Genomic DNA, 13,879 nt, shown 5'->3' with positions numbered 1-13,879 from the left:
AATGCAGCCACTCAATCCTGATGCCTCCTATACTCTCATCTGTCTACATGTTCTAAGACTGAAGTGAAAGGGATGAGTGGTCTCTTAATTTTAAAAGAAACAGAATTTCCCAAAATGTAAAGTTTCATCTAGTAAACATTCAAGAGATACTTGTTGGCCTGAAAAGAATTTTTTGGCTTCCTGTCTACATAAAATTCTATGTCAAATCAGTCAATTCCTTGAACCCTGTTTTGCCTTTTAATGAAATGAAAGATTTAAAAGGATTTGCATGAAAGTTAGGTTATGATATACCAGTGCCTCTAAAAATGACCAGTGTAGCCTCAAACACGGTGGAAAGGCCCTGCAGGTATTATTAGTGAAACAACTCACACCCTATAATACTTACACAGGTAGCAGAGAGGGCCTAGGGTGACATGGTAGTGCTATTGCCCTGCCTTTCTCCGAATAATTTTTGTCTGCCAGTGTCTGGCAAAAATTTAATATCTCCTCCTGACCTAGCTCAACACATCTGATAACAGGCATACACATCAGTGTGCCAAGTGACATCAGAAAAGAATGAAATACAGACTTTATAAAACATGGGTCATTAATAAAATGATTGAGTTACCCAAAAATTATGTATCTGGAACTTTTTAAATGTCATGTAATGATGGGGTGGGGATTACATGCGAAAGTCAGAGGAGAAGACAAATCAAGCAGACTAATCCCATAGGTTTGAGACTTCGAAGTTCAGAAGACAAGAACACCATTGCTAAACGCCAGAGACACAAACACCTGAGGTTAAATCCTGCTTCAGACACTGTTTGTGGCTTCAGACTCTTCCACTTTCTATTTGAATCTTTGGCTTTGGTGGCCTGGGCTGGTCCTTCTAGCTATAGGTTCTTTAATATGTAATTCTAGAACAAGAAAGTAAAGCAGAAATTAGAAAAAAAATCCACCAGTCACCACCTGAAAGAGATTCCAGGAGAAAACTTACAGCAATATCATAGGCAAGTTTCAAAGCTCCCAAGTTAAGAAGAAAATATTGCAAAAAAAAAAAAAAAAGAAAAAAACAATCTAAATATTATGGAGCTACAATCAGAATTACACAAAACCTAGCACCTGCTGAGTTGAAAGACCACAGGTCTTGGAACACTCCATTTTGTAGAGCAAAAGAGCTGGTATTACAACCAAGGGTAACACCCATCAAAGTTAAGTATAATACAAAATGAAAAAAAATAATAATTAATACAGTGAAAGACTTTCATGTATTTATGACAAAAACAGCAGAGCTACTGACATATAAGAAAATTTGGGGGAAAAATTTCATATATGAGATCTGAGAGATATGTAAGGTAAACTTAATGTTTAGCCTTTAATAGACTAGCATAAGGGACTCAATTAGGTAAAACTGTTTATTTCCTGTATATAAAAGTTTTACTAGTACTCTCATGACTGTCACAATTATTTCGATAGTTTGAAAGAAAAACTTGGATGAGCTGTATATGATGGATTAATTCTAAAAAAATGTGTAGGGAGAAATAAAAAGTAATTATCTCATAAAAATAAGGAATGAAAGGAACTAGTTACAGAAGAAGGTAAGTGGGGAGGGCACTGTTAGTAGTACTGGAACTTTACTCTCCTCAGAAATGGGTTAAAAAGAAAACACATGCATTTAGAAGTGTATAAAAGTCTTCCAAATGTAGAAGGAAAGGAGAGGGTAAAGGGATAGGATAAGGGAGAGACTATTAGAAGGGTATGTAGATGAAGAATGAATGGAGGTGGTAAGGATGAAACTCTTTGAAAGATAGGTAGATTGAGGTGAAGGGGGGAGGAGGATAAAGGAGGTACTCTTAGAAAGGTTATTAGATTAAAAATAGGAGGGCAAAGTAGAGGGTAGAAAGAAATTAGAGTGAGGAGGGATAGGGTAAATAGGGCCAGAAGGATAATGAGGAAAAATAGTATAGAGAGAAATATAGAAAAAGAAATTATAGTTTAGAATGTGAATAGGATGAATTTACCCATAAAACAGAAACAAAGAGCAGAATTATCAGGGACTGGCTAAGAAATGGAGAAGTGGAATATTGGAACAGAGTAAACTTGAAATATGCAGAAGAAAAGGACTATAGTAAATTTATGTTTGACAACCGCAGACATTTAAGTTTGGGGGATAAGAATTCGTTATTTCATGCAAAAGCTCGTAGAAACTGGACATAGACCAATATATTAAACTATATACCAAGATAAGGTCAAAATCGATACATGGCCTAGATATAAAGGGGGACATCACAAGAAAATTAAAAGAATATGGATCATATTACTTATCACACTCATGGGTAGGAGAATAATAGGTGAAGAAAGAAGAGATAGTTAACATCATTGAGGTATGAAATGGATATTTTTTAATTATTTTAAATTAAAAAGTTCTTATAAATAAAATCAAGGTAGCCCAGATTAGAAAGAAAGCAGGAATTTTGGGGAAAACTTTCATTTAGAATCTCTTAGACAGGAGTGTCATTTCTCAAATATATGGAGAACTTTGCCAAATTTATAAGAGTACAAATCATAACCCAATTGATGTATGGTTAAATGGTATGAACAGGTAGTTTTTTTGATGAAGAAATTAAGAATATGTAAAATTATATGAGAAAATGCTCTAAGTCATTATTGATTAGACAAATGCCAACTAAAATGACTTTGAGATATCATCTTACATGTATAAAATTGGCTACAATCAGGGCAGTTAGGTGGTGCAGTGGATAGAGCACTAGTCCTGAAGTCAGGAGGACCTGAGTTCAAATCTGACCTCAGACAAACACTTGACACTTACTAGCTGTGACCCTGGCAAGTCACTTAACCCCAATTTCCTAAGGAAAAAAAAAAGGCTAAAATGATAGATGCTCTTCAATTGGGAAATGGCTAAGCAATTTGTTGTATATGATTGTGATGGAATACTCTGTGATTTAAGAAACAGTGAGCTGGGTGATTTGGAAAATTAAGGAAAGACTTGGACCTATGAAGGAAGATGCTATTCACCTCAAGAGAAAGAACTGACAGCTAGAAATATGCCTAGGATGATATATATATACACACATACATATATATATATATATACATACATACATATATATATAACCATATATATACACATATATATACACACATACATATATATATATATACATACATACATATATATATATATATATACACACACACTCATATATGTGTGTATGTATATGTGTGTGTATTTAGAGACAATTATGTATGTGTGTGTGTGTGTGTATAATTGTAGCCTTCACTAAGGTGGGGATGAGGAAGAAGAAAAAAATAGGATAAAAAGTACACAGCAGAGAACAAAAGAAAACACAGAAGGAAACATAGAAAAGCTGGGTTAGGTTGAAAACAATGGATGAATTTCATTACATAGGTTTTTGTGAAATGCAAATATATGGTTTTATATGTTCTTATGTTCTGCTATGTACATGGAAATGTTCTATTTTTTCTTTTCTCATTTTGTATTTAAGTGTAAAATGAATAAAAATGAAAACAAAAACAAAAATAAGAAATGAAAGTTACAGACATTAAAAATATTAAAAAAAGAAAAGTCTTTGTGTAATCAAGTCCATTCTCCACTTGGCCTACAAGGCAATTTTCCAAAAGTACAGGACTGACAATGTCACCTCCTTTTACCCTCCCTCACCAAAAACACTCTCAATGTTACTTCCAGGATCAAATATAAAATCCTTTGGTGTTCAAAGGTCTCAATAATCTGCCTCCCCTTTCCAGTCTTCTTAAAGCCTTTGTCCTCATCCCCCACTCCCAGCAATACTTGATTCAGTAACACTGGCCTCCTTGCTATTCATTAACAAGAAACTCCATCTCTCACTTTTCTTCCATGCCTTGGATTATCTGTCTTCTTATCTCTGCCTCCAAGCTTCCCTGGATTCTATTAAGTAGAACACAAAATACAACCTTATACAACAAGCATTTCCCATTCCTCCTTCATTCCTGTGCTTTCCTACTGATAGTTATGTCTGATTCATACTTTACATACATTATTGGGTTTGTTTTGTTTTGTTTTCAACATCACCTTCCCCATTAAATTGTGAACTGTGGAAAGGTAGGGACTGGATTGTCTTTTGCTTTACTTTGTATCCACAGGGATTAGTATGGTGTTGGCAACACAGTAGGTAGTTAATAAATGTATACTGATTGACTATAAGGGGAGGATTCATATTTGAATTCCAGCTCCATTACTTAAGACAATGATTATAGCAGTAGCTTTCAAGTATATTTTAGATTGTAAACTAAAACTGCAAGATTCTGTGTGTGTGTGTGTGTGTGTGTGTGTGTGTGTGTTTTCATAGCTTTTAACAATGGTAAATTCTCAGGCCAATGGTATTCTGATAGAAAAAATTTGATAACAGTCTTTCTTTTTAAAAATAATATGCATACACATATAGAAAGGTATAACTGTATTAAAAATTTTATTGAAATGTAAGATTCCAGCCCAAAATTTAAAAAAATACAGAAATTCCCCATTATGATGAATTGTGTTTAGTCAATTGATTCACACTGAAAGTTTTTTCTTAAAGTTCACTTAACTCTTGTATCTATAGGCAACCTACGATTGAAATTCAAATGTGATTTTACAAAGTTGTATCTCAATTGGCTGACTCTTTTTCCAATAAATTTAGTGTCATTATATCAGATATGTGATCTATTCTTAACCTTTTTCTCCCTAATTCAAAAACTATTCATTAAAATGAAAGCTCTTTCAGCTTTGGCTAACAGAATGCCATAGGAGTGACTCTTTTTTTATCCTACTGTAAAGTTTCAGTGAGGGGAACATTGCTTAATTCTACATTATTGTCTACAAAAATCTAGAAAGGAATTTCCATTGTTTACAATTCATTTAAATCATTCTGTTTTCCACCATCTATCCTTAATGAAGTAAGTTCTTCATGAAGCCAATTAGAAGATTCTAATAAATCAAAATAACTAAAAAATTATTTCATCATTCTTCTGTCTGAGGAGAGATGTAAGTTCATCTGTTGAATTATATTTTCTAGCAACATATTCCTAGGAAGAGCATTAAACTGATTTTTTATTAAATGAAATATCTTTATACTTATCTGACTTGAATCTACTTGAGATTCATGCTTTCCAGCAACAATCCTTAAATTTTCCAAAGTGTGTATGATATATTGATTAGTTTTTGTTCAGTCTGAATGTTAGCTGTGGTGACTTCAATGTAACTCAATTTAATGAAAGTTCTCCATGAATATAAATCATTGAATAAAACTTTCCAAGAAATAAATGTTGGTTAATCTCAGGCCTAGAATCAAGACAATGTGAGTTAAAATTTGGCCTCAGATAATTACAAGTTTGTGAACCTGGGTAAGTCACTTCACTCTCTGTTTGCCTCATTTTCCTCATCTGTAAAAGGAGCTGGAGAAGAACATGGCAAAGTACTTCAGTATTTTGCCAAGAAAACCCAAATGAGGTCATAAAGAATCTAAAGTGACTGAAAAATCTGAACAACAAAGCAGTAACAACCTCTTATAAAGCATAATTTGGGAAACAAATGATCAAAATTTTTATGTAATACAAGATGAACCATTCATTTCTGTCCCTGTAGTAGAGAAATTTTAATTATTTCAGCATCAAGTTCTTTAGCTCCAACTTCTAGTTTTTTTTTAAAATTAGAATTATGATAAATAAAATGGATTGTATTCAGAACTATTTTTAATGATTATTATTTTTTATTTTAGTTAGGAAATTGCTAGATGATAACTACAATCAATGATTCAAATAGTGCCAAATGAGGAATTTAAGAATATCTTCTAACAACATCCTAGCTATTCCAAACATTCTTCCCAGCACTGGGATATGTCATATGTCATGTCTGATTCTTCTTGATTCCATTTGGGGTTCTTTTAGCAAAGATCCTGGAGTCATTTGCCATTACCTCTCTATCTCATTTACAGATGAGGAAACTGAGGCAAGCAAAATTAAGTAACTTGTCCAGAGTCACACACCTAGCAAGGGTCTAAGGGTACATTTGAACTCCAGAAAGTGAATCTTCCTGACTCCAGGCCAAACACTCTATCTACTGGACCACCTAACTATACCTAGCACAGAGTAAATACTTAACAAATACTTAACAAATCTGACTGGCTGACTTCATAAATAAAATGGAAAATTCCTGAAATCTAGCAAGCAGGTTTTTGAGGCTGGTAGGAGTCTCTTTGTGCAGGCTTTGACACACCACTGTCTTAGTCTTAAAAAGACCAAAGTGTCCCCCTGCCTCCAGGTCCATCTCCAGTCCTCCTGACCTACGTCTTGCCACTGGATCCAGATGGCTCTGGCAGAGAAATTGAGACTGGTGAGTTTGCACAGCCCTCCTTCACTTAAATCCAATTAAATTGCAAGTCATGGCATCACCTTCCTGATGCTATGATCCTATTCGAGAAGGAAGGGCAAACAACAACAACGGCTTTGAAAAACTGCTGAAAATTAACAAGTTTTTACAAGGCTTTCAAAGCTGATTCCAATAGCCATCATGGTCTTAATCACACTTTGATGCTTATTTATAAGATTTCTTCAACATTCAGATCAATCATTTTCTAGTCTTACCCTAGTTTTGCTCTTGAGGATGTAGAATTAATGTTACTCAGGGCCAGACACTCTAGAATGAAGCCTGCTCCATTTTCACTCCACTGCTATTATATCTTAACCTTTATTATATCATTTCTGATAAGATTAAGAATATAAAGGGTAATTTCGGTGGTGAATATTTAGTCTGAATTTCTATTGTAACTGAAATAATTAATTACATACTTTAGTTCATGAATGCAGGATTTCCTTTGGATCCATTCTACCTTTCTAAACAGCAAGTGATTTTTCACAAGTATAAAAATCCAGCAAAAACATGGTTTAAAATAGGAGAAAATGTAATACTAGGGTTTGATGGCCTAAAACTGTAATATCTCAACTGGCCACAAGGCAGGCGTGCCCCAAAAGATTCAATATTCTTATTGCAATATTCGTATTGGACACAGATGTCACGAAAGACCATGTTATAAAACTTAAAGTCAATTGTTCAAAAATTTTTTCTTAAGCACCTACTAGATTCTAGGGGCTGCTCTGGGTGCTGAGAATATAAACACAAACATGAGGCACTCCCTGGAATTAAAAAAAAATTACGCATATATACGTCTATACAAAGCATCAACAAAAGGAAGGGTAAGGAGGTGGGCGTCTTATAATTATTTGGGACCATATTAATCAGTCAACAAGCATTTATTAAGTGCCTGCTATGTGCCAGACACTGTGCTTAGTGCTGGGGTGGAAAAAGAGGGCAAAAAAAATTCTATGCCTCAACTAGCTCACAATCTAATTGGAGAATCAAAGAGCAAATGAAATAAAGCTGTATACAGAGTAAATAAGAATCAATTTAGAGAGGGTCACTACAATTGTGAGGTTTGGGATAGGCTTCAAGCAAAGATGAATTGTTGACAGCAACTTTAAAAGAAAAAAACCGATGGGAGCCAGTAGTGAGAAGTAAGGAGGAAAAGCATTCCAGGCATGTTGGGTAGGCAGAGAAAATGACTGGAGTCAAGAGATGGAGTATCTTGGTCATGGAACAGCAAGGAGGCCATTGTCACAGGATCAAAAAATAAGTGGAAGGGAGTAAAGTGTAAGAATATTGGAAAGATAGGAGGTGGCTAGGTTATAAAGGGCATTGAATGCCCAACACAGTATTTTGTATTTAATCTTTGAATGATATGGAAGTGTTCAGTTAATTGAGTAGGGGATGAGATGGTTAGATTTGTTTTTAGGAAAATCACTTTGGTGGCTGAATGGAGGAAGGATTGAGTAAGGAAAGACCTGGGAAAGGGAAACACAAGAATGAGCTTTATAATGCAAGACCAGTGCATGTATGAAGTGATGAAAGCTTGCAGCAGAGTGGTGGCACTGTTAGAGGAGAGGAGGGGGCATAGTGTAGAGATTTTGCAAAAGTGGCAACTAAAGGCTTTGAACAGAGATTTGACATGTGGAGTGAGAGATTATGAGTAGCTAAGGATAACACCCAGGTTGTTAGCCTGTGGGACTGAGAGGTGATGGTGTACTCTACAGTAATATAGAATGTAGGAGAGTATTAAAGAGGAGAAATGAGTTTGGTTATAGACATACTGAGTTGAAATCTCTATTGTACATCCCATTCCAAATTCCTGACATACAGTTGAAGGTTCCAAGTAAGAAGAAGTGAAGGTGAGTAGACAGGTTGGGGCAGGATAGGAAGAATTCAAAATCATCAGGACAGAGGTGGGTATAAATCTATGTAAGTTGTGAGATCAAAAAGAGAAACAGTATAAAGAGAGAAGAGAAGAGGGGCAAAGATGGAAATGTGTGTGATACCTACAGTTAAAGGACATGATCTGGATGAAGATCCAGAAGGTGAATGAGAAGGAGCAGTCAGGTTTATAGGAGAATGAGCAAAGAGTGCTGCCTCTAAGGAAAGGAAAAAAAAACTAGAGAAAAAAAGAATATACAAGGAGGAAAGGGTGATCAGCAGTGTGAAAGGCTGCAGAGAGGTTGAGGAGAAGGAGGGCTGAGAAGAGAGTGTTGGATCTGGCAACTAAGAGATCACTGGAAACTTTGAAGACAGTAGTATTGGTGGAATGATAAGTTTGGAAGGCAAATTATAAGGGATTTGAAGAGAGTGGCAAGCGAGTGGAAGCACCTATTATAGATAGCCTTTTCAAAGACTTTAGCCACAAAAGGAAGAAGACAAGTTGATAGTGGGGATGGGAGAAACGAGTGATGGTTTTTTGAGGATGAGGAAGACACGAGCATGTTTGTAGCCAGTAGGGAATGAGACAGTAGACAGGGAGAGATTCAAAATGAGTGATAGAATGAGGATGAGAGAAGAAGCAATATGCTGGAGAAGAGAGGGTAAAAAAGGGTTGCTTGAGCAGGTAGAGAACATAGCCCATAATGCACAATAACACCTCATCAAGTGACACAGTGGTGAAGGAGAGACATTGACAGAAGGCATATTTCTTTTAAGATGAAGAGAAGAAGAGAAGAGCTAACTTGTTTTCTGTAAAAGATGAGGAAAGATTCTCAGCTGAGAGTTTGGGGGCCATGAGGTATTTGAGAAGGGATGAAAAGGTTTGGAAGAGTCGCTATGGAGAGTGGGAATAGTGAGTTTATAAGACAGATACAGTAGGATATCTAAGCAGCAATGAAGCTGTGTAACATAAATTTGTAGTAGATTCAGCAGGAATAGTCTCATGATTTTCTCCCTCTTCATTCAGCAGCACAATTGGAAGAGCAAAAGTAGCAAAAGGGATGAGAGATCCCAGTCTGAGGCTTGGAAAAACATAACTAGTGAAATGATAAGGAGGCTAGGGATACAAGGGAACAGAATGGTGTAGAATAGAAATAGTTCGCCAAAGGAGCAAGGTGGGGATAAAGGGTCTAATGCAGGAGAGATGATCTGGAAGAGAAATGAAGGGTAGAAGAATTGGAGGTCACATTAGGTATGAAGAATAAGGTTTGATAAAGGAAGTCAGAGAGAGAAGTAAAAACATAATAGATTAAGAGGATTTTGGAATTCTTGAACATAGAAGTGGTATATGTGTGGAAGACGGTATAACCAAGGCTATGTCCAATGTTGCGTAGGCTAATGGGATGTAACAGTAGGACGGGAAATGAGTAGGCTGAGGAAATGAGGTCAAGGTGTTTGAGGAGAGTCAATTTGTAAGTTGAAGTCTACTTCTATCTCACTGAACACAAGGTACAGTATGAGATAGGAGGAACATGGCAGATTCCTTCTGAGGTAGGAAGAGGTGGCAAGTTATCTGAGCTCTAAAGGAAAGGAAAGATCCTAAAGAGGCAGAGGTGAAGGGGGCATACATCTCAGCCATGGATGACTGCTTTTGCAAAGCAATGTAGATGGGAAATAAAGTGTCATGTGAGAAGAAAGAGAAGATCAGAATCTTTGGACCATAAAGTGTGTGAAGACAAATAATATCTATGATGTAAAATTAGAAAGATGGAGTGTAGCCAGGCTTGAATGTCATTCACTGACAAAAACAAAGGTCCCTATGTGATCCTATAGTTCATTTGGTTTTTCAGAGTTGATTGAACAAAGGATGACATGACATGTAAGGTGTGGAAAACTCTGAAGATCTGAGTAAATGAAGGATTGCTGACCATAGAGATGTTATGTAGGTAGAGCAGTCAGAAGGTTGCTCCAATTTTCCAGGTGAGAAAAGATGAGATTTCTTGAGTCAGTGAGTCAATTTAGCATTTACTACACATGTATCATATGTTAGGCACTCTGCTAAGCACTGGGAATAGAAATAAAAGTAGAAAAAAAGACAGTCCCTTCCTCAAGTATCTAACTTTATAATGGAAGAAGACAGTAAAGAAAAAGCCAAAAAACTGTTGTGAGTTAGGGTTGGCATAATAGAGAAAATATGGAATGCTGCCTGAAGACTAATGATCCTTGGCTGTCCTGGGCCCTTGGAAGAGGCATCCAATCATCTGGAGAGGCTTCAGAAGTGGAGGGTACTTCCAACGTGTGAATTCAACACCTAGAGTCAAGCTTCAAGGTGAAAAGCTGGAGCAAGGAAGAGGAAATTCAGAGTGAAGAGAAGTGGAAACAGGTGGAGAATGAGAGTTATGTTTTAGTAATGACAAGACTTAGAAACTACTTGGATATAGGGACTGAGAGACAGTGAGGACCATAAAGTTAATTCATGTCTTCACATGAATATTCTAATATTCTAAGGGTTTAGGATAATAATACAAAGGAGAAGAAGAGAGGAAGGAGAAGAAGGAGAAGAAGAAGAAGAAGAAGAAGAAGAAGAAGAAGAAGAAGAAGAAGATGATGATGATGATTGAAAACAGTTCCTGCCATCAATGAATTTGCAATTTCATCATGGAAAAAACAAAAAAGAATTTGAAATGTGGGTCAGGTACATAATGCAGGGCATGAAGGAAAAGTCTGAGAAGCCCCACAGTAGAGAAGCACATAGATAAATGTGATGTCTGTCCTTGGTCGTCTCTTTAAATGGAGGTTCAGTAGGCCTGCAGCCCTCACCAAGCATCAAAAATTGCATACTGCAGAATTAACCCTAAGAATATAATGAAAGGGAGGGAAGTTTAGAGTAGATTGTTAACTTTGTTAAATACCCAAGAGTACAGATAACATTTTTGTCAGAAATTATGACATTGGGATGTGAGTGGGAAATAAGGTTGGGAGTGGGAGTCTTTTACTTTAGCCATCTCCAAGGGTGGTAGATTCACACAGGTTCAAGTAGGCTGTACTCTAGTTTGAGCATAAAAGGAATACCCTTGGAGTTCTGCTTCCAGAAGCCAAGATGGCAGAGTAAAAAGGTAGTTGCTCTCACCCTCCCCTATCAACCTCTGAAGGCCCAAAAAATATCACCCCAGGAAAAACCCTGAAACAGCTGAACCAAAGCAAAGAGGGGCAGCAGCAGAGCAGTAGCCCAGGTAGCTTGAGGGATTAAGGAAAGGCCCTCTTGCCCTGGAGAAAGGGGAGCATACGGGAAGCCAGCTAGTGGAAAGCCCCACTTTACACAAGGAGATCTTGAAACCCAGTGGTGGAGCAGGCAAATAACGACACCTGGCCCTCTGAGTGACCGTAGTGGGGGTGGGGGAATTGGTGGAAACCAGCTCAGAAAACCACCAGGTGCCTTGGCATTCCACAGCAAAGGAATCTCCCAGTGCCTCAGCAAAAATAAAGGAAGCAGCACTACAAAGGGCTGCAGGCAGATAAACACGTCACAACATTCTTCTGAAAGGAGCTCAAGAAAGCTAAAGGAAAGGAAAAGCAGGCAACCTAGAGTTGCCCGAAAGTTACAGCCCTCCTGATTCCAGCCCAACACCAGGTAAGTCACCTGAACCCTACACCCTCCAATTGCCAACATAAAAGGCCCCAGAACACAAAGCCAGTGACCAAGACTTAGGCTCTCAACACAAGAAGCTGAGGTCAGTACCCTCTGCTCCCAGCAGAGAGTTCAATCTTTAAAGGCCAGGAATAAGGAAACACCATGAGAAAAAGAAACACACCATAGACTCATATTATGAGAAGAGTGAAGATAAAGGCAGAAATTCTGAAGAGGACAACATTGTCAACAAACCCACATCTGGAACCTCAAAAGGGAATATGAACTGGTCTGAAGCTCAAAAAGCCTTCTTAGACAAGCTCAAGAAGGATTTTAAAAGTCAAATGAGAGAGGTAGAAGAGTCCTTAAAAAATACAATTAGACAACTGGAAAAAAAGTACACTGAAGAAAACATATCCCTTAGAAATACATTGGCCAATTGGGGAAGGAGGTACAAAATCTAATAGAAAAAACAATTTGTTAAAAATTAGCATCAGGCAAATGAAAGCTAATAACTAAGAGAGCAAGAATCAGTGAAAAAAAAAAAAAAAAAAAGATGAAAATGTAAAATACCTCATTGGTAAAACAACTGGCCTGGAAAATCGATCCAGGAGAGACAACTGAAAAATTATAGGTCTACCTGAAAATCACCATGAAAAAAAGATCCTGACAGTATCTTTCAGGAAATCATAAGAAAACTTCTTAAAGTCCTAGAACCAGAAGATAAAATAGCCATAGAAAGAATCCACTGATCACTCCAAAAGAGATCCCAAATTGAAAACACCAAGGAATATAGTAGCCAAATTCAAAATTACCAGGTCAAAGAGAAAATACTGCAAGCAGCCTGAAGGAAACAATTTAAATATCATGGAACCACAGTCAGGATTACACAGGACCTTGCAGCTGCTACATTAAAAACTGTAGGGCATGGAACATGATATTTTGTAAGGCAAAGGAGCTTGGATTACAACCAAGGATCAACTGCCCAGAGAAAATGAGCATGATCTTTCAGGGGAGGAGATGGATATTCGACAAAATAGGGGACTTCCAAACCTGCCTGATAAAAAGACCAGAACTCAACAGAAAATTGATCTTCAAGTACAAGACTCAAGAGAGACATAAAAAGGTAAATGGGACAGAAAGATACAATATGATGCTAATAAAGGCAAACTGCTTACATCCCTACAAGAGAAGATAACACTTGCTACTCTTGAGAACTGTATTGTTATAACACCATGTTAAAGGAGTATATATAAAGGGTGGATATGAGCTGACTTTGATGTAATGATAAAAAAAATCTAATCAAGTGGGTTAAATGGATCCAAGTAAGCAGATTAGTCTGATCTAAGAAAATATACTGAGAAAGGAGGAGGCAGAGAAGGGTAAATTACATTACAGGAAAAGACACAAAACTTATTACAGCAGAGGGAAAGAAGGAGGGGGATGAGCATTGTTTGAACCTTACTCTCATCAGATTTGGCTCAAGAAGGAAATAACATAGTTAGGTATAGAAATCTATATGAAAGAAAAGGGAAGGGGGATAGAAGGGAGGGAAGAAGCAGTAAGGGAAAATGGGAAGAAAAGGAAAGGGCTAATAGAAGGGAGGAGGGACAGAAGGAGGTGGTGGTCAAAAGCAAAACACTAGTGAGGTGGGAAAAGGAAAAGAGAAGCATAAAGGGGGGCGGAAAGGATGGAGAAAAAGCACAGATAGTAATCATAACTGTGAATATGAATGAGATGAACTCTCCCATAAAAAGGAATTAAAAACCATGATCCTACAATATGTTGTTTACAGGAAACACATTTGAAAAAGAGTGACACACACATAGTAAAGGTAAAAGGATGAAGCAGAATATATTATGCTCCAGCTGAAGTAAAAAAAACATGGGAGCAATCCTGATCTCAGAAAAGCAAAAGCAAAAATAGATCTTATCAAAAGAGATAAGGAAGGAAACTACATCCTGCTAAAA

Source organism: Phascolarctos cinereus, unplaced genomic scaffold, assembly GCF_003287225.1.
Source record: "Phascolarctos cinereus isolate Bilbo 61053 unplaced genomic scaffold, phaCin_HiC Scaffold_252;HRSCAF=847, whole genome shotgun sequence".
NCBI lineage: Eukaryota > Metazoa > Chordata > Mammalia > Diprotodontia > Phascolarctidae > Phascolarctos > Phascolarctos cinereus.
Note: the sequence above shows the minus strand (reverse complement) of the source record.